Source organism: Tenrec ecaudatus, chromosome 2 (assembly GCF_050624435.1).
Source record: "Tenrec ecaudatus isolate mTenEca1 chromosome 2, mTenEca1.hap1, whole genome shotgun sequence".
NCBI lineage: Eukaryota > Metazoa > Chordata > Mammalia > Afrosoricida > Tenrecidae > Tenrec > Tenrec ecaudatus.
The window spans coordinates 286,427,007-286,448,506 of NC_134531.1; the positions used below are offsets into that span (position 1 = coordinate 286,427,007).

Genomic DNA, 21,500 nt, shown 5'->3' on the forward strand with positions numbered 1-21,500 from the left:
CATAATCCTGATAATAAACCCAAGCAAAGACCCCATAAACAGAAAACTGCAGACTAATATCCCTTATGAACATAAATGCAAACTTTCTCAACAAAATTCTGTCCAATGGAATCCAACAACACACCAAAATAAAAATAAATCATACCAGGGATGCAAGGATGGTTCAACATTTGAAAAACAATGCAACCCACCACATAAACAAGGTAAAGAATAAAGAATAACATAATCCTATCAATTGATGAAAAAAAGCATTTGACAATATCCAACACCCATTCCTATTTGACAATATGCAACACCCATTCCTAATAAAAGCAATCAGTAAGATAGGATTAGAGGGAGAAGTCCTCAACATAATAAAGGCTGCATATGAAAAACCAATGGCTAATATCACACTTAATGGGGAAAAGCTGAAAACATTCCAATTGGAATCAGGAACATGATAAGGATTACCATTGTCCCCACTCATACTCAGTATTGTACTGGAAGCCCTAGCCCAAACCATGAAGCAAAAATAAGGGAGTAGAATTGGGCAAAGAAGAAGCAGAACTATCATTTTTTGCAGATCACATGATTTTACCTAGGGAGAACCCCAAGGTCTCTACAACAAGATTCTTGAAAACAAGGAATTTAGTAAAGTAGCAGAAATCAATTAAACTATATGCCGGCACAAAGAGCTCTGAAAAATACATCAAGTAAACAATACCATTCACAATAGCGTCACAAAAGTTGAAATACTTAGGAATAAACAACCAAAGTAGCAAAAGACCTGTATAAAGAAAATTACAGAATATTAATTCAAAACACTAAAAGAGACCTTCACGAATGGAAGACTATCCCATGTTCTTGGATAGGAACACTCAATATTGTGAAAATGACTATTACCTAAAGCAATCTACAAATTCAACTTAGTCCTGATCCAAATCCCAACATCATTCTTTAAAGACACAGAAGAGGGAAGAGGCCCAGGATAAGCAAAGAACTCTTCGAAAAGAACAAAATGGGTAGTGTATATACTACCTGACCTCAAAACCTAATACACAGCCACAGTTGTCAAAGCAGCCTGCTTCTGGTATAATAATAGATACACAGACCAATGGAACAAGACAGAAAACCCAGAAATAAAAGTATCCACCTAAAGAGACTTGATTTTCAACAAAGGCCCAATAAACTAATGGGAAGGAGATGCCCTTCTTCAACAAATGGTTCTGGCAAAACTGGTTATCCATCTGTAGGAGAATGAAACAGGACCCATATCTCACCACATGCAGAAAAACAGACTCAAAGTGTATCAGAGACTTAAACGTAAAACCCAAAGCTATCATGACCATCAATGAGAAAATCGGGACAAACCTAAGGTGCCTAGTGCCCTTAGGTAAATACATGGACTACCTGACATAACGAAGCACACACAGTGGAAGACAACATAGAGGAATGGGACTTACTAAAAACAAAGCACATGTACATAAAAGATTTCATCAAAAGAGTAAAATGAGAGCCCACATATTAGGAAAAGATATTTATGACAAAACAGACAAAAGGCTAATTACTAAAATCTATAAAATTCTGCAACATCACAAGAAAAAAACAAAAGGGCAAAGGACCGGAATAGACATATAATAAAGGATGACACCCAAATGGCTAACAGGCACATGAGGAAACACTCCCATTCACTAGCCATCTGGGAAATGCAAATTAGACAATAATGAGATACCATCGTTTACCCACAATCTTAGCCCAATTTGAAAAACAAAAAAATCTCCAGAGGGTGTGGAGAGATTGGAATTCTCATACACTACTGATAGGGTTGTAAACATGTACAACCACTGTGGAAAGCAACATGGCAATTCCTAAGACAGCTGACAATAGATCTACCATAAGACCTTGCAATACCATTGCTGTGCATGTACCCCAAAGAAACAAGGGACATAACAAGAACATATGTATATTTTCTCACATTCAGTGCAACAAGTTCACAGTAGCCAGAAGTTGGAAACAGCCCAAATGCCCATCAGTAGAAGAATGGATAAATACTTTGGTATATGCACACAATGGAATACTATGCTTCCCTCAACAAATAGTGATGGAACCATGCAACACTTCTTGACATTGAGCAGTCAGGAAAGCATTATGCTGAGAAGTTAGTCAATCACAAAGAGGTAATTGCTGTATAAGTCCACTACTATAAGGATAAAAAGTGAAGATGAAGACAAACTCATGCCTTCATGCCATGCAGTCTGCTAATCAAGCCTGGCTAGCAACATGGTAGAGAGCAGACTAGTGCTCATGAACCACATATCATCCTCTCTATATTTTAAAAAATATTTTGAAAGTGGAGACCACTTCAGCTGGTATCCGATTATCAAGAGAAGGGGAAAGGAAGATGATCACTTAGTGGCTGCTTTGCAAAAATGTGACGAGGACCCTACAAACAAGCTGCTATTCTTACCAGACTGATAAATGACACTGATGGGAAAATCATGTCAACAGAGGGGAAGGGGAGCATACATTACTTGAAGAAGACAAGGTCAGTTCTATTGGTAGAACAAGGGGGGAGGTAGACCAACCTTCTAGTGGGGATCAAATGACTAACAATACATTTAAGGACCCCAAGGGGAGGTATGCCTGGCACTAGGCTCCTACCAGGGTACATTGGTCTTGAGTTTCTGTACACACCCTGGGAAACCAGGCCATGGGCCATAGGATAATGGGACATTGAACTCTGAATCTTCGAGGTACCCAGCAAGGACTTACCAGAGGGATGTAATCTGGAAATCCTATTAGGTGAACTGGTCTCTACCTCAAACATACCTGTAATTTGAGGGTTTAAGGCTAAATTTACAAGGAGTGTGCAGGTGCAGAGGAGAGCTAGAGATCTGTTGGCAGGCAGACTAACAGTTACTGCTTCAATTCCCTACTTGATTTATTAAGATACATATTATTATGGCAGATCTGTGTTTCACATTGTCAGTGGATATTATAAGCTTTGCTTGAACACTAACTGCCATTATTTGCGAAAACACTGTTCAGTCATGTAAAGACTTAATCTGTGCAAGTCAATTTCTTCCATGTATTATGATTTGTAGTCAGCCCATAGTTGTTTAATCTCCCTTTCTCAAGTACTAAATAACACTATAAACAGAAGCACCTTATGTTCCAGGGAGATCATCGATAAGATTATCATAAAATAACAAAAATGCCTCTAAGGTGAACCACAGGCAGACATAAAACATATTTAAGAGTGAATTTTGGCTTCTACTTAGTCCTAGTTCCAATCTAAGGACAAGTAGTTCTTACAACATGTCCCTGCTTGATACTCATGAAGGAAACATGGGCGATATGAATGTTATAGCAAAGTGTGGTGAAGAAATTGGATGGTACTGGGCTGTCAGAAAGAATACCAACTGGCGTCTTAAAAGACTTGTTTTCAAACTAGCAGTCATTTAAGTGAAGTGTCAACTAAGCCCAGAGAGACAAAGCACACCAACCATTTGTGATACAAGGAGCGGAAATTATGCAATCCAAATCTGAAGGAGGACGTGGTATCAGAGTTTAAAGTGTGAAAATCTGGTTTGCAGAAGGTTATGGATGACAGTGGAAACCCAAAATACATTTGTAGGATTTATACAGGGAATATGCCTCTGGTGTACCCTTTCTGACAATAAGTGAGATGGGAATAGCCTGGTTCCCAGAGAGTATTTCAGAAGTGACTAGTAGTTTGAAATGATAAATCTGACTTGAATGTTTAAAACCTTGTCATTTGATCTCCCTTTGGATACATTTTGAACTTGATTTGGTTTTAGCGTGTTTTGCTCTTTTTCCAGATTGGGACTTATTTCTGCTGTGTTTTGTTATTGTTGGTCATGTTCTTGATTTTCTGTGAATGTTTTTTTGGTATATGAAATTCAGATTCGGTAAATCTATAGAGACCATAACTAAAATAAGTGTTTCTGGGGTTATAGCAGGGGAGGGAGAGGGTAATGAGGAACTGATGATATCAAGGAGTACAAGAAGGAAGGAAATGTTTTGAAAATGGTGTGGTAACAGTTATACAATACTGCTCGATTGGACTAGCCTGTTGAATGGTATGATGTCTGAATTATGTCATAATAAAACGATTTTTTTTGCGGGGGGAGTAGTTCAGTTATATTAAGAAGAGTTGTATAATTATCACAATTAATTTCAGAACATTTTCTCTTGAACTTGTTGCTAACTCCCCATTTCCTTTCAATCTACCTTGCCATATCCCTGAGTAATTATTAACTCAGTTACTCAAAATATATAAATTTACCTATCCTAGATTTCATATACAAAAAATCATATAAACCAACACAAAATAAAGAAAAAACACAAACAACAGTGATGAAACAGAAGAAAAGCTCAATTGAAAAGAAAGCAGCATATATTAAAAAGTGAAACTACTTTAAAATGGGTCAAAAAGGGAGATCAAATGATAAGGTGGTATATTTTTACTTAGCTACATCTGTCATAATTAGATAAGCCCAGATTTATGGATACATAGCACAAGATAGAATTTATTTGGTATAGAAATAAAACTCATAATTGAGATACAAATTGGTAAACTACCGTATATACTCATGTAAAAACCAAGTTTTTCAGAACAAAAAATGTGCTGAAAAACTGGGGTTTGGCTTATACATGGGTCAGTGGTACCCTAGCAAGGCGTAACATCTCGCGGGTGATTGCCATTCCTCCACCGTTCATTCAAAACCTCGCTGACACTGCAGGGCTTTGAATGTTTGTTTACTCACATCTAACCAATGAGCTGTCCTATGATGTGGACGGCTCCAATTCGCAGAAGCACCCATAGTGATTCACTTACGCTGGCAGCTGAACTGGTAAGGATGTGTCTGTGGCTGTGCTCCCTCTCTCCCCTCTGTTCTCTGTGTTAATTTACATCCTGCATTTCCCACCCTAGGCTTATACTCGAGTCAATCAGTTTTTCTGGTTTCCCAGGTAATAATTAGGTACCTCAGCTTATACTCGGGTCGGCTTATACTCGGGTCAGCTTATATTCGAGTATATACAGTAGTCAAAATGAAGTAAATGATTACTTGAAATATCCAACATAATTATCAAAATAAAATTTGGTTTAATTTAATTTTTTCAACAAATTTCACAAGAGTTCTAAAAACCATGTCTCATCTATATCCTAAATGGATAAATTCTGATTTATGAAGTTTCTTGTATTCATCTGTGTAGAAAAGAAAAGGATGGCCATAATCTTATAGCTATTTGGAGTTAAAAGAGCTCTGGAAACAAACATAAAGAAAAGCTGCTGTTCCTCCCTGCTTGAGTCATTCCTATGGCCTGTTGCTTCAGAGACTGCTGCACTGCTGACTCCATTGTGAGTGTCTTAAAAAGGACTGAATGTTGTTATTAATGTTTCCACCGTTTTAGTCTAGCTGGCTCATGGTATATTTCTTTGCCACTTGTAAATGTTATTTATGTATATTTTTCTTTTCTTTATGATTTACTTAAATTTTACTTTAAATGAAACCCCTTAATAAAAGGTAACTTTCTTCAAACCTTTACTACTTTCTAAAATAAGTATTGACATTTTTTAATGGAATGCATGTGTTTTCAATTCTGTTTCCATAAGTAGTCATCTTTTAAAAAATATTCATTGTACTAGTTTTTATTCTAGAAAAAAATTGATTAATTCTGTCATTCTCTTCCCTCTAAGCTATCAAATAAACCCACTATTGAGTTGATCAGGACTTATAGTGACTATTGGGCAGGGTAGAGGTACTCACAGAGTTTCCAAATCTGTAATCTATTAGTTAGTAGTTTGCCCCATCTTTGTACCATTGAAGGGTTGTTGAGTTCAAATTGTGTACTCTTCTGTTAGCAGCTGAGGGCTTAACCACTGTGCCACCAGGGCCCCTTCGCTTCCCTCTACCACCTCAGAAAGACATTAACTGTGTACGTTAACTTTGAATGAATTGTTACCTTTATGAAGCTTATCTTTTCAGAAATTTGTGATCTGTATTTTTTAATGTTTCCACATGTTCTTTAGTAGTGTCACAGTTTACTTTTATATGTCCTGAACATACCAATTCTATACCTTATTATAATCTCTAAATAAAACAGACATTGGATATATCTCTCTTAAATATATTTTATAAGTGGTTAATATAGGTATGTAATAAATGCCATTATTTCCTTTGTGTTTAGCCAGCAAAATTATGGGCTTTCAATTGGCACCTTACTCTTCAGAGTAGAAAGCTAGAATTTTATAAAAATAAAGCAAAGTAGAAAAAGACAATATATTTATTTTGAAATAAAGTTTTCTATGTCTATTTGAGACACACATAATTGAGACTTTTAATTTTATCTTTTAAGAATCAGCCAATGCTTTCACATACCAATTTACTTAATTTGATTTTCATAATACGTAGTACATGTTATATATACCAATTTCCATTCTTCTGTCACCATAGCTCACAGATCAGGAACCTGAGATTTGGAGTGTTTAAATAATTAGCCTAAGAGCACATACATATCACATAGTAGGGACGTACGAGGCCAAATAATTAGATCTGCTTACTAACAAGGTCAGTAGTTCAAAACCACTAGCTGACATGGGAGAAAGATGAAACTTTCTCCTCTCATAAACAGTTACATTGTGGATACCCACAAAGACAGTTCTACCCTATTCTGCCTGGTCATTGTAAGTTAGACTTGGCTAGATGACAGTGAGGGGTTTTATTGTATTATTTCTAATTATTGAGAGTCATTCTGCATCTACCTATAATATTGAAATACACAAATAACTGAGGCAGCTCTGATTTTCTCCTATGGATATGTCTTTCATTAAAAAAATTCTTATTGTAAACATACATATAGAAAAGTATATGTATCATAAATGTATGATAACAAATTATATAATCGCTAGAGTTATTAAAAAAACTATATACTTGAATATAAACCGACCCGAATATAAGTCGAGGTACCTAATTACTACCTGGGAAACCAGAAAAACTGATTGACTTGAGTATAAGCCTAGGCTGCCAAATGCAGGATTTAAATTAACACAGAGACCAGAGGGGAGAGAGGGAGCACAGCCACGGACACATCCTTACCAGTTCAGCTGCCGGCGTAAGTGAATCACTGCAGGTGCTTCTGCAAGTTAGAGCTGTCCATGTCATAGGACGGCTCTGATTGGTTAGATGTGAGTAAACAAACATTCAAAGCCCTGCAGTGTCAGTGGGGCTTTGAATGAACAGCGGAGGAATGGCAATCACCCACAAGATGTTAACGCCTAGCTGGGGTACCACTGACCCGTGTATAAGCCAAATCCCAGTGCTGAAAAACTTGGCTTATACATAAGTATATACGGTAATTTCTATTCCCCACTAAGGGTAAAAGAATATTGACTTTCATGCCAATTACTGTCTTTTTCCTCATAATTTTACCATATCAAGGTTTTTTTTAACCGTATTAAGGAATCATTGCAGGTATTATTTTAGGATTGTATTATTTAATTACAAGTAATGTTTGTAAAATTGATACAAATTGTTATGTTATTTTTAAAATCTTATATATCTCACTATGAACACACAATAATTTATTAATTTTATTATTCTTGAACAGTTTGGTGATTTATAATTTTTAGTTCTTATGAGCAAAACTATTAGTATTTGTGTTGGCATGTTTATCCTGATATATATGCATATCATTTTTTATGATATAGTCTTAGAAGTAGAATTGTAGGTATTCCATAAGATACAGCCAGAGGGTGAACAAGTAAATGTGGTGAAGAAAGCTGATGGTGCCTGGCTATCAAAAGAGATAGTGACTGGGGTCTTAAAGGCTTGAAGATAAACAAGCGGCCATCTAGCTCAGAAGCAACAAAGTCCACATGGAAGAACACACCAGCCTGTGTGATCGAGTGGTTCCGAAGGGATCAGTTACCAGGCATCAAAGAACAAAAAATCATATCATTGACTGCACACCTCCATGATAGGATCGCTGAAGACAGGTGGGTGCATGAGCAAATGTGGTGAAGAAAGCTGATAGTGCCCGGCTATCAAAAGAGATAGTGTCTGGTGTCTTAAAGGCTTGAAGGTGAACAAGCAGCCATCTAGCTCAGAAGCAAAAAAGCCCACATGGAAGAAGCACACCGGCCAGTGCGATCACGAGGTGCCAAGGGACCACGTATAAGGCATCATGCAAAAAAAAAACAAAACAAAACCGATATAAGTGTGTGTATGTATGTGTATATATGTGCATATGTATATATATTACCATATTAAATGAAGGGGGAAGTGCAGAGTGGAGACCCAAGGCCCAAGTGTCGGCCAATGGAGATCCCCTCATAGAGGGGTTTAGGAGAGGAGATGGGTTAATTAGGGTGCGAGGTAGTACCGATGAAGAACGCAGCTTTCCCCCAGATCCTGGATGCTTCCTCCCCCCAACTACCATGATCCGAATTCTACCTTGCAGACCTGGATAGGACAGAGGATGTACACTGGTACATATGAGGGCTGGAGGTACAGGGAATCCAGGGTGGATGATACCTTCAGGACCAAGGGTGTGAGGGACGATGCTGGGAGAGTGGAGGGTGAGTGGGTTGGAAAGGGGGAACTGATTACAAGGATCCACATGTGACCTCTTCCCTGGGAGAGGGACAGCAGAGAAGGGGGGAAGGGAGACTCCGGATAGGGCAAGATATGACAAAATAACGATGTATAAATTACCAAGGGCACATGAGGGAGGGGGGAAAGGGGAGGGAGGGGAAAAAAAAGAGGACCTGATGCGAGGGGCTTAGGTGGAGAACAAATGCCTTGAGAATGATTGGGGCAGGAAATGTATGGATGTGCTTTATACAATTGATGTATGTATATGTATGGATTGTGGTAAGAGTTGTATGAGTCCCTAATAAAATGTAAAAAAATGAAAAGAGAAAAAAATGATTAGGGCAAAGACTGTACAGAAGTGCTTTATACAATTGATGTATGTATATGTATGAACTGTGATAAGAATTGTATGAGCCCCAATAAATTGTTAAAAAATAAATAAAAATAAATACATAGTTTTGAAAAAAAAAAGATACAGCCAGAATATTTCACAAGGCACTTTTCAACACATTCTAGTTAAAATTTTTCTACTCTTTATTTTGTCGGGTGAAAGTTGTACTGCTTTTCCATAAACTTATTATTCATAGATAAATTAAAGTTTCCGATTTTTCCTAAGTGGAAGCTCTATGGTGTCACGATTAAAACCAGTATGATGTTCAGCAGAATTGAGTTGAAACTTTTATTAGCTATTAATTTCGGGCCTAGGCTTAATGTAAAACAAAAAACAGATTAAATTAAGTATCACATTAAGCATAGGCATTGGTATTTATGTTGGTATTGTTTTTAGGTGCTGTCAAGTTGGTGTTGACTTAGTGTGATCCTATGTACAACAGAAGCAAACAGTGTTCAGTCCTGCTCCGTCTTCACAGTTGTTATGTCTGAGACTATTGTCGCAACCACTGTGTTCATCTCCTTGAATGTCTTCATCTTTTTTGATGACCTAGTTTACCAAACATGATATTCCTCTCCAGGGTCCAGTCTCTCCTGATGGTTGTTCAACGTATGTTAAGTGAAGCCTCTGCCATCCTAACTTCTAAGGGGCATTCAGGGTAAACTTCCTCTAAGATAGATTTTTGTGTTCTTCTGACCAAACGAAACAATACCATCGAGAAAATTCTGACTCATAGTGACCCCATGGGACAGGATAGAGCCGCTGGCCTTGTGAGTTTTGAGTTTGTAACTCTTTGCAGGAGTAGAGAGCCTCATCTTTTTTCCAAGGAGTGATGATGATTTTGAACTGATAACTCTGCAGTTATCAGTCCAACATATGACACTATGCCACTAGGGCTCTTGTTCTTCTGGCAAGACATGATAATTTCAGTATTCTATGCCAACACTATATTCAAATAGATCAATTGTTCTTCGGTCTTCTGTATTCACTGTCTATCTTTCACATGCATAAGAGGCAATTGATTGAAAATACCATGACTTGGGTCTGGTGAACCATAGTCCTCAAAAATCCATCTGGCCACAGAATTGCCTCCAAAGTATGTTGTATGGTTTCTTGTTTGCAGTGTCTGTGAAATCCTTGATTTACAATGAAATCTGTGACTTCAAAATTTGCTTTGTTTATCAAGATTTTGGTCTAGTTATGAAGATTTTTGTTTTCCTTACATTGAGTTATATTCTTTGATCTTCCTTAGCAAATGCTCCGAGTCCTGTTCATCTTCAGCATGAAACGTGGTGTTATTGACATTTGCATATCACAGGTTGTTAATGAGACTTTCTCCAATCCTGCTGCTAGTTTCTTCCTTAGCGTATATAGTAGTGATAAATATTTTAAGAAAACATCATTACTAATAGTAGCAAACTTTTACATTGGAAGTTGACACTATAACAAAGTTTAAGGCCTCACATTACATGAGAGAGCACATGACACAAAGGCAAAATTACTAGTTTGCAACAGTTACTTTGGTTTCAATCCTATCTGCTACCCTCCTATGTGAACTCTTCAAAGGAAGGACCTGTCATATACTTTTGTGCTCACTCTTTGCTCTAAGTATAGTGTATAGCACACAGTGGACATATACTACACATTTAATTAATGCACAAAGATCAGAGCAGGGGCATATTTTTTTCGAACAGTAACTCATTAGTATCACAGTCTTCAAAGTGTATCTCTAAATAATTCAAAGTTAAAGCTAACAGTAGGATACTATTACTCAATATATTTTACAAATCATTCATAATTGAATCTTTGCTTTCTTTCATTCCTTTTTTAGGATGTAGAAAACAAGAAATGTTTTATTTGTGATTTAATGATTGTTGAAGCAATCATTTGCATTGTTAGAAATTGGATTCTGAACTAAAGCAACCTTTAAGAACTATGTAGGGCTTTGTTATTTCTGCTGGTTTTTAATACAGAATATGCAGAAGGATAATCTATAGAAACTATACTGCAAGTAGGTTTTATGCATTTTATAAAATAGCCTTATTGATTTAAGTTCATCTTCACTAGAAACAAAGGAAAGCAACTATTTATGGACATCTGGAAAGTGTAGGTGATGCATATTTTTAGGTAGAGTATTAAACTTTCAAATCAAATATATTGAGAGCTCTGGGTATGCATTAGCAGTACACATTTTCCCGGTGCTGACTTAATTAGTAAAAATCAAGAGGACTCATTTGGGCATGTTGAATTTGAGTCATAACCATAGAATCGCATGGCTGGCTGGGGCATTGCTATCGTAGGAATTGGATGACTGTATATTTGAGAGATTAAGTGCATAGAGTCTAAACCTATGGACAGTCCAGAAAGTACCTGACACACCCAACATCATCATTATATCATCCAATTCCTTCCTTTTAAATTTTAGTTTCTATTATTTTATTATCCAGAATCCAAAACCCCGAGTGGTTATGTGAATGGCCAAAGGTGTATGAACTATTTGTAGTAACATGGGATCTAGAATCGAGTTTTACCTGTCACTAAAGAAGCTCTGGTGGCATAGTGTTGAAACACTGGGCTGCTGGCCTCAAGGAAAGCAGTTCAAAACCACCAGCTGCTCCTGTGAAGAATGATGAGACTTCTACTCCTAGAAAGAGTTACAGTCTTAGAAACCCACAGGAGCAATTCTAACTTGTAATATATAGTTATTATGAATCAGGGTCTCTATGAGTTGAAATCTACCCAATGGCAGTGATTTTTTTTTTTTTTGTATCTTTCTATGGGACCAAGTTTACTTGCCCCAGGGAATATCAACAAAGGAAATAATTTAATTCAATAATTTGCTAATTTCTGGAATCTGACAGTTGATTGAGCTGTTGGTTCATACAATGCCATGGTTAATACCAGTCTTCCATGTCCCTAGTCCCAGCAAGGAAGAATATCTTTAGAAAGTAATAAGAATGTGCTATTTATTGCACTTGGAATCTAGTAAAGTGGGAAGATATGTAAAAAATACCGAAATACAATGCATTTTTCCACCTAGAAAAATTATTTGCTACTCTCTTCTAAATCTAACTAGCTAGCTCTTCAGAAAAGGTTAGGAGCCTTCTTAGTCCTTTATAGGTGTTTACCTCCTACTTCTAGAAATCAAACATTGTCTTCATGTTTTGGGGTTGAAATGGGATGAGCCAATAAATAATACCTATAGTCTTATTTTGAAATGTGTGTGCATACACATATCAAATCTGAATCAGCCTGTCAAACTGTAAGGCTTATGTGCTGTTTTAATTGGAAATTTTCTTAATAAATTTGAATGGAGCTTCAGAGAAACAATAATTTTAATAGTATGAAATGGAATTGCTGTGCTAAGCAGTAAAGGGTGGTGTTAATGTTGGGACTTTAAGCACTCTTCGCTATATTTTAGAAATGTTTGTCTTAAAGACACGTGACCAACATTAGAGCTCTATTTTATTACTGTCGTTGTGTGTCTTCTCTCTTATGCAGTCACACTTGAGAGGCATAGATCCCTAGTGCAACAACAGATAATTAGATTTATTGGTTTCTAATGATGCCTGAATGTCTATATTCTTATTTTTTAAAAATATAACTTTCCCAGGACGCTCTGCATAATGTGTACCTTGACTTTGCCCTTCTCATTTCTCTACTGTAGGCTCTCTAGCTTAAAATATTTGCAAACAGCAATGATTTGTGTTCTGAAGATGACCCAAAACTTAAATGACATTCTTAATGAGATCTTTGGGAGTCAAGTGAAGATAAAATAAATATATATGTTATCTAAGTAATTGAATTATTTATTTTATTAATTGAAAATAGATTTTTAAATGAAGGAATTGAAAGGTATATAGTAAATACCTTATGAAACAGAACACATTCTGATTATGGTATGCTAAAACACTAAGTTATATAAAACTCTTAAAAACAAAGTTTTTACAATTAATATACTTTGGATTTCAATATTGCAACTTGAGGCCTGAATTTAAAAAAACATTTTTTTTTTAGTTCTTTCAGTTTAAGACATGCTGAGCATATTCTTCCTTTTGGTTTCCTAACTGTATAGTCTTGTACTTTTTATTATAATATTTTACTTTGTCTTCCAAAGCTGATTTTTGAAATTTTCTGCCATCTCTGACTTCATCATTTCTTCCATTTACCTTAGCTACTCTACGATTAAGAGCAAGTTTCAGAATCTCTTCTGACATCCACTTTGATTCTTTCTTTTCTTGTCTTTTTAATGACCTTTTGCTTCTTTTCATGGATGATGTTCCTGATGTCATCCCAGAGGTAAATCTGCGGCACAAGTGTTGAAAAGCAAGGATGTTACTTTGAGGACTGAGGTGCCCCTGACTCAAGTATATGGTTTTTTTCATTTGCTTCATATGCAGATGAAAGTTGGATACTGAAAGAGGAAGACCAAAGACAAATCGATGCATTTAAACTATGGTGCTGGCAAAGCATATTGAAAGCACCACGGACTTGCAAAAGAGCAAGCCGATCTGTTTGGGAAGAAGTGGAGCCAGAATGTTCGTTAGAGTCTAGCATGGCCAGACTTTGTCTCATATTCTTTGGACACATTGTCTGGAGAGTCCAACCCCTGGAAAAAGACATTGTAGTTGGTCAAGTTGAAGGGCAGCATAAAAGAGAAAGGCCCTCAACAAGGCGGCTGCAACAATGGGCTCAAAGAGAAGAGCAATTGTTAGGATGGCCCAGGACCAAGAAGGGTTTTGTTCTGTTGTGCCTAGTGTTGCTAGGAGTTGGAACCGACTTGATGGCATCTACCAACAACTAACATATTTAGAATTATTGCTGTTGAAATCCCAAGGTTTCCGTACCTAAGATGCTTTACTTATGCATTTTTCAATATATTTCTTATGTAAAATGTTTATTACATAAAATTTAGTCTCTATTCTAAAATTCCTAAGTCCTATAAAGTGACAAATTATATAGAAATATATTAAAGAAAGTGAGTATCAAAGTAAACACAGGCAGTCCTGGATTATAAACAATTTCCATTTTAATTTGAAGCCTGCCTTTTATTTAAATTTGTACATAAACTGCAACAGTTAGGTATAGTTGATAACCATATCTAAAACAGTAGTCAAATGTTTGTCTTAGTATAGAGTATGCCTCTCTAAGTATAAAGACCATTAAAGAAACACTGAAACATCTTTAGCATAATAGTAGTGTAATAATATTCTCATGTAGGTCACAAAGTATCAAGGATTTATTATTAAAGCCCATTGTATGTACCTTGGATTTTTAATAGGCTTTGTGCAGTTGGCTCCTCACCATGGATTGTACTTAAAGTCAGATGTCCATAACCTGGGAGACTGTGTGTGTAGTGCTGAAAGACGGCATGAAACATCAAGCATAGTCTAGTTTTGAAAAAATAGTTTGAAAAATTGAGGGACAGTGTGAATAGCTTGGATCTAGATTTATTTTCTGATGATTTTAATTCCTTAGTTGCATATATATCACTTAGAGGAGAAAAGGCATCTGGAGGGAGGATGGGGGTAGGGAGAATGCGATGGGGTGAGGAGTGTCAACACAGCATTGTTTTAGTTTTTGCAGGTGATAAAATTTGGTTAGAGGTATCAGACAAAGAAAAACGGTTTGCTTTTTTTTTTCTCTTAAGGAAGCTCTGTTTAGAAGCCTTTATAATTTTTGCTTCTGCCCACTAATAAAAGAACAAGGAGTGTCTGCTCTAGTTTCGGCCTTATATTCTATGAAACCTTGTCCTGTTTGCTGGGCTAGCTCCTTATGGGATTTATTTCTGTCGATGTAACACTATGTACTATATGCAGTGCACCTGTTCACACAGAGTACATTGCATTGTGATGTTTGTACAGATAGATGCTTCCAATAAGAAACCACTCTGCCTTCTTTGTACATTACTAGTCTCTTCGTTACTTAATTAAACTTAATTCTGCCTTTGTCTGCATTTTTGTTTATAGTCTTGATTTATTTCCTGAGCAGTGATTTCTTCTTTGCAGTTATCAGTTTTGTCTGAGATCAGTTTTCCTATTGTTTGGAGTCTGCTTCTTACAGAGCCTCCTTTAAGACTGCTCTGACTTTAAAATCATTACTAGGCTTTTGTCAGAGCAGATTTGTTGACAATCTTCTCACATTAAAAAGAATAAATTTAAAAGGCTGCACAAATAAGCTATGCGTTTCACTATTCTCTGCTAATATGCAAAAAAATGTATTTATGATAATTACATGTACTGTGTGCCAGAACTGAAACAATACATTCCTCATAATGGAGCATAAATAAAGAAGGTGGAGCCAGCTGCTCTTAAACTGTTTATTTGCAAGCAGTAATATTATAGAAAATATACCTTTTTCACTCTGTTAGTCTGGCAATACTGAACCTGTTGCTGCTTTAGGCGAGTTGTATTTTGCTGGATAGGGGAAGGAGGGCTGTCTGCTGTCTGGTAGGAGGGCTTTGTCTGTGTCTTTCTCTCTGTTTCTTTCTGTTTTTCTTTCTCCCCTCTTCTCTCTCACTCGCTTGTGTTCTCTCTCTCTCTCTCTCTGCCTTCCCTCTCCCTCCCTCTCTGTTGCTCTCTCTCTCTCTTCCCGTCTCTGTGGTTTGTAAGGTAGGTTGCAGTGTGTGTATATACACAACATCAAGAGCAGGAAAATGGACTCATTAGGGAGGCAGGCAGTCATTACCACTCACACTGTACTTCCAGGGAGACACCGATTATGAGAAGAGAAACTCAGCGCTGGGGAAGAAGGTAGGGCAGACAACTTTTATAAAAAAAAAATTCTGCTTCCTCAATTCACCCCTCTCTACCTAGCCTCTCCTTTGGCCCCCAATGCTTTTCTTTTCCCCCTCTTTAATTTTAATTTATTTAAGTTTAACAGAGCTTCCTTAAAATTCAGAGTATTTTCAGGAGGCCTACCCTCTACTAATTTTCTAACTACTTATTTCAGGGTGTGCCCTTGTGATTCAGTTTCATTACTTTAAAAATAATTGAAAACAAACCTATTTATTTATTTTTCTCATTAGAATACAAAATAAATCAGTATCTTTCACTCTTCTAAAACAGACCCCTCTGTATGTTTCTAAGTCTCTTTGCTTTTCTTGTCTGTTGACGCAATTCCATCTGTCTGTCTATATATCATGTTGTCCTTATTTATTGCTAACTGGGTTTTGTTGGTATTTCAGTGAGTTTTAGCTGCAGTGCCAGTGTGGGCATTACTAAAGTGAGACTCTTGTTCTTTGTTTTACATTGAAGTTTAAAGTCCATGTTTACTGTTTAAATCCTGGAAGCAGGTTGAATATTTTGTGAGCATATTTGTTTGATGGCCTTGGCCCCGTGGTGAGGGGCAGGAGCAAAGGGTGGGGAAGAATCAAGTAATTATTTTTATCACCACACAGTCTTCTGTAATACATCTGGGGGATGTATTTGGAAAGGAATAAGGTACTTTGTTCTCTAACTCTTATTTTTGCAGATGGACTTTTACGTTTATAGGGATATCACTATGGTTAGTAAGAATGCAAACTTTGCTAACAAGCAGTTTTTAATCCTAGAGCCGTTTCCTTTTAGAATGTTACTGTTTATTTATGCTGGGGTGGGAGGAGCAGGGGGACTGTGACCATCTTTTTACAAAGTAGAAGCTCTGAAGTATATCAGGCCATCTTGTGCAAGGACTGTAAGTATTCATTTAACATTTCAGGGGTTATAAATAATGTATTTGTTATTTCAAACTAGTTTTGAGATGCTTTCTTTTTCCTTTTCTCCTTTTATTTCTTCATGGTGGGAAAAGTTGCATTTCACAACTAGCTGACATTACTGAAGAGTTTTCCCAGAACAGAGTCCATAGAAACTCAAAAGGGCAGTTAAATAGTTCTATTTGAAATGGATTCTTTAATGGAAGTTTATTCAAATTTGTCAGAGAGTGAAACTGCTGGTCACTTGATAAAAATTATGTCAGATAGTAAGACATATAAATGTTTTCAGTATATACATAAACAATGACAGAAAATGGATGGTGAACTGCAGAGATCTTTGATAATAACAATCACCTTATTTGTAATAAATTATTTATTTAACAGAAGTGGCAGACTTTTTCTTTTCTTTTTTTTAAATTCCATTAGGCTTCTCAGACAACACAAAGAAGTCCATAAAGCAATATTCTTAACCCACCTGGGACACTAGAGCAGATTCCTTAACCCATCCTCAAGGTTCAGACCTAGTGAAATGTTTATTAAAAATCCATTATTGAAGGAGGGTGGTGAACTTTTGCTGTTAAAAGTCCTTTTCCCTCTTCTTCTTTTAAAAAATATATTCTGTGACTTTTTAATTTGTATATATTTCCTAAACTGTCTTTTAAGCTGGCAAGGCTAATTTCGATCAAGGGTAGTACCAATCCAAAACGTACTAAATCGGGTGCTGTAAGATATTTTTTCCCTTACCCACCAAACACACACCCAAAGGTTGAAAAATAACTTTTGGAAGAGTTTCTGTTAATATGGTACACAGGAAAAAAAAATGTCTCCATTTAGGACTCTTGACTTAAACACTTATTTCAAAACTGGCATTTCAAAAGCGTGTGTCACGTACCTGTCATTCCCCATAGTTAGCAAGGTTAGAGCTATGAGTTGGAATCGACTCGATGGTTTTTGGTTACTTTCAAAAGCAAATTTTAATCAGCCACTCTCTTTTGTCTATGTACATATGTGTGTGGAGATAGTTATGGGTATAAATATGCATTTATGTAATATTGTAATACATGTAAGAATAAAGCAATGACAGATTCTTTGTAGATATGACATTTAACATAATTCATGTTAAGAATGTTTATGTTAATCTCAAGCAAACAAAAAAAAATGGAGATACAGAGAAGATGAAATTTTCTTTTTTACCTCCTAGGAGGAATAAAAGCAAGAAAAATTATTTTTCTATGGTTGGTTGACTTTTTAGGATGTGCATATATTTTTTCACATAATTCTCAGCTATTTAAAAATATTTTCAGTTAGTAAAATAATCGTGGTCCTCTTGGGGATTGACTTTTCACCATCTAAACACAGCACAATATTGTAACATGTGCATAAGCAAACTCAAAACCAGTGTACTCCGCTGTGTAAGGGTTTGGAAAGCTGAAAAGCTTGTGTCACAGGAAGGTCATGGAGTGCCAACAAAATTCACGACCGGTCTTGATGTTTTGGGTGTGCTCCTTTTATTAGCACATGGAACCTGCCTGTTTGGATCCCGAAGCCTTGCTCAGGTCATAGTGCATTTCAGTTTCATGTTGGAGCAGACAGTTATCTAATACAGCCACATGAGGAAGTGCTCTAGAGCAGTTATTTCATGCTTTGCCATGCCCTGTAGCTAAAACAATTTAGTACTGAGTGACGTGTGTGTTTTTTAACTTTATTTCCGATCAAAATCAGCTTTGGCTCTTCAAATAGAATGAAAACAGTGGAATGCCAGACAATATAATTCAAAAGCTCAGCACATGCCAATTTAAACTTTCTTTTATTTTCTCCTAACGTGAGGGTAGAATCGCTATGATTATTTTTGATATACAGACTAGTGAATTCCTGGGTTTTACTCGTTATGGTTTTAGAAATTGCTGATACTTTTCCTTTATTTTTCCTCCAGAAGCCTACATTCATCAAAAAGATAGCAGCTGCGTACTTCCCCTGAAATGTTAATAAATACATGACATTCCTGTTTATTTATCTATTTTTTGAATTTTAAAGATTAGTCCTTGTGCTGATTAACAAATTCCTGTATTCATAAAATCTGGCACTTCATAAATATCCAATTGTGTGGTTATCTATGCATGTTCTGGCTTTCTATAAATATAGAAATTGTCAGAGAGGCTGTGGTCCTGGACTGTTCAAGCCTGAGTAGTGGCTAGTCATACTACCACGTGGGAAGCCAAGTTCAGACCCTGAACAAGTGTATTGCCCCAGGGTCTGGCTAGATATGTGGAAGCAGCATCTGGCTGATATCGCTAACCTGTGATGCTTTCTGGCAAAAGATGGACTGATGTTGACATTCTTTTAATGCTGTTTGTTCTCGCCATCTTCACCCCCAAGGGTAGTCTCTATAGCTTGGCATGTTGATCATGGATGTCAGACCTGACTTGCCTTGGAGGCTACTTAAAAAAAAAGTTTGACAAATTATATATTCTATATATATATTATATATATATATAAGCAAACTATTTTTCAGTGGATTACTTCCAACAAAGTAAAATAGTATACCCATTCTAACTCTGAAATGTTTGGAAATTTGATTCTTTATTTAAAATTTTCCAAGTATGTAAAGGATTTCTAGGTATTTAACAAAACTTGAAGCTTATATTTTCATAAAAACTGTATTTAATGTATTTCCTTTTCCTAAGTAATTTCTGCCATTTTGTTCAATCTCCAGGGGCTACAGCTAATGCCACATCAGAGACCTAGCAAAATGAGTTTTAATTTTTCCCAAGCCCAAGGACAAAATCCTTATCTTTGAAATTCTAGAAAATGCCTAAAACCATGTTTTCCTATTATAAGGCAATACAGGTATTATGCATTTAATAATCAAATACCATTGATAGCTATTATGTTTAATATATAAAAAATATACTTGAACTCTCTTACTTCCCATTTCAGCATTAGCAAGCTGAGGTGGTGGACTGATATAATGCCATCTATTAGTACTATTGTATATGTATAACCCTCAACACACATGTTGGAAATAGCATTCAAAGGTTTATAGGGAAAAAGACTTCTGCCACACTCTAAGAATGAGGAAGTGATGGGTGAGTCCTATACCAAACAGTGGAAAAATTATTCTCCATGCTGGCTTCATAACTTCTCTTTCTGCTCCAGGATCAATTCTTTTGGTGATACTACAGCTCACTTGAAAATAATTAACTTGGGGACATGGAGCTTGCCATTCTGGCATCTTTTGGCACTCAACTGCAACTCCATTCCCAGGTATTTTGTAGATTAGTTAACCAATGCATCTCTGACCTCCTTACTTCACCTCAGAAGAATTAGCACTTGACTTCCAAGTCTGATAGGAGCAAGAGCTATGGGTTCATTGAGCTATTTAGTTCTCAGGTGGAAACTGAGATTTTATTATTTCTGAATATTCAGTTTTCCCTTTGAAATGGATAAAAGGGGAGTAATTAAAGCACAATGTATGTTCCTACTTGATTATAGAAGTGATTTTGGTACAAAACACTTATATTTCAAGATATGATGAATTTAACATTTACATGATATATTATGCATTTAAATGCTGATAATTTATTTGAAAACTTTCCATAATAAATTACAAATATAAAGATTTACGTTAAATAAATATAAGACTATTTGAGGGAGGCTTGAGTTTTTAAAAACTAAAAAGTTCAATACTTGAAACTAAAAGTGTAAGAATGCCAATCATCACATCTTACATAAAATAGTATTATTTTGTTTTTAGGAAAAAAATCTTAATGTAAACTTTAAAAAATACTGTTTGAATTTAAATTATTTCAATTTTAATTCTCTGGAATGTTTAGAAAGCTGTAATTTTTTACCTAATGAGACTATGTATTTACTTTTTACCTTTCAAAACTTTTCTTTGAATTACTACTATAATCAAATTATGATTTGTTGTAGGCAAATTCCTTCCATATTTTGAGCTTCTTCCAGTAAATGAAATATAACTTGTAGAAAATTAAAGGAATGCTGTCAATTTATTCAGAAACTACATTAAGCTTTAGTTGAAAACTATTGCTAGTTGAGAACTGTGAACATTCTGGGCTATGTAGACGTATGTATTATATGTAAGCTGTATAACTAGATTTTTTCTTTTTTTTAATAATTTTATTGGGGCTCATACAACTCTCATCACAATCCATGAGGGCAACGAATTTATAAGGGTGCTTTTCTTAATTGATGTATGTATGGGTTGTGATAACTGGAGTTTTTAAACATATGGACCTTATTTAGATCCCAAGACATTTAAGCTATCAGAAAATATTTATCTTTTATTGTTTAAATAGGAACTGGACAAATACAGCCACAAAGATGTCTTTTGCTGACTACTTTTCCTTACTCCATTTTTAATAGTGTCACACAAAAATTCCTCTTGGTTCAATAACTATACTTTGAGTCTGTACATATTTACTGATAGTTCCATTTTCTTGGTCATTTGCACCTTTGGTCAGGTGGTTAGGTAAGGCAGAAAGAACGGGAATAGGCCTTTCTTTTTGCCATTCCTCAAATCAACAGTGATCTTTATCCTTTTCCCATTTTTTTTCTAGACAGGACTAGATAAAATTAAGAAGCAAGTAGAAATAAGGATTAGAGCAAAGTTGACATATTGGTGGTCAAGACTTTTATTTCTAAATTTAAAAGAAAAATAGAAGAAAAAGACATGCTTTCCAGCCTTCAGTAAAAACCATCAGGCCTATCCCTACACAGCATTAGCTTCTACTTTTATCTGTCTAAAGCAAATCTACCGAAATATCCTCGTCAGCCCAAGGCAGTTCAGAATGGC

General features: G+C 35.9%; 1 protein-coding gene across 6 annotated transcripts in view; it reads left to right on the forward strand.

Moving 5' to 3' along the window:
- Window positions 1–21,500, forward strand: part of ZBTB20 (zinc finger and BTB domain containing 20) — a 968,716-nt gene that overhangs the window by 23,238 nt on the left and 923,978 nt on the right. For 3 of the 6 annotated variants that reach the window (XM_075542504.1, XM_075542495.1, XM_075542505.1), the window contains exon 1: window positions 15,520–15,743. The exons of 1 other annotated variant lie outside the window; for it this stretch is intronic. The gene's annotated coding sequence lies outside the window, so the exon portion shown is untranslated. Of the gene's footprint in view, window positions 1–15,519; window positions 15,744–21,500 lie in introns of those variants that run through there. 2 more of the 6 variants (XM_075542494.1, XM_075542487.1) reach the window with 2 other exon arrangements.